Raw genomic sequence first — 509 nt, 5'->3', positions numbered from 1 at the left:
ATTAGTTGTAGGTCCTTACTATTCATCACTTTGAATATTTCTTAACTCTTCCTTCTGGCCTACAAAGTTTCTGTTGAGAAATCAGCTGACAGTTGTATGGGCTCTCCTTTACAGGTACCTAACTTCTTTCCTCTTGCTGATTTTAAGATTCTCTTTTTGTCTTTAACCTTTGACATTTTAATTATGATGTATTTTGGTGTGGGCCTCTTTGGGTTTATCTTGTTTTGAACGCTCTATGCTTCCTGGGCTTGTAAATCTATTTCTTTCTCCAGGCAAAGAAAGTTTTGTCATTATTTCTTCAAATAGGTTTTCAATATCTTGCTTCCTCTCTTCTCCTTCTGGCACACCCATAATGTGAATGTTGGTATGTTTGAAGTTGTCCCAGAGGCTCCTTATACTATCTTCATATTTTTGGATTCTTCCTTCTTTTTGCTCTCCTGATTGGGTGTTGTTTGCTTCCTCGTGTTCCAAATAGTCTATTTGACTCTTGGAATCCTCTATTCTACTGC

Source organism: Myotis davidii, unplaced genomic scaffold, assembly GCF_000327345.1.
Source record: "Myotis davidii unplaced genomic scaffold, ASM32734v1 scaffold474, whole genome shotgun sequence".
Taxonomy (NCBI): Eukaryota; Metazoa; Chordata; class Mammalia; order Chiroptera; family Vespertilionidae; genus Myotis; species Myotis davidii.
The sequence above is the reverse complement of the archived record's forward strand: the minus strand, read 5'-3'. Positions refer to the sequence as shown.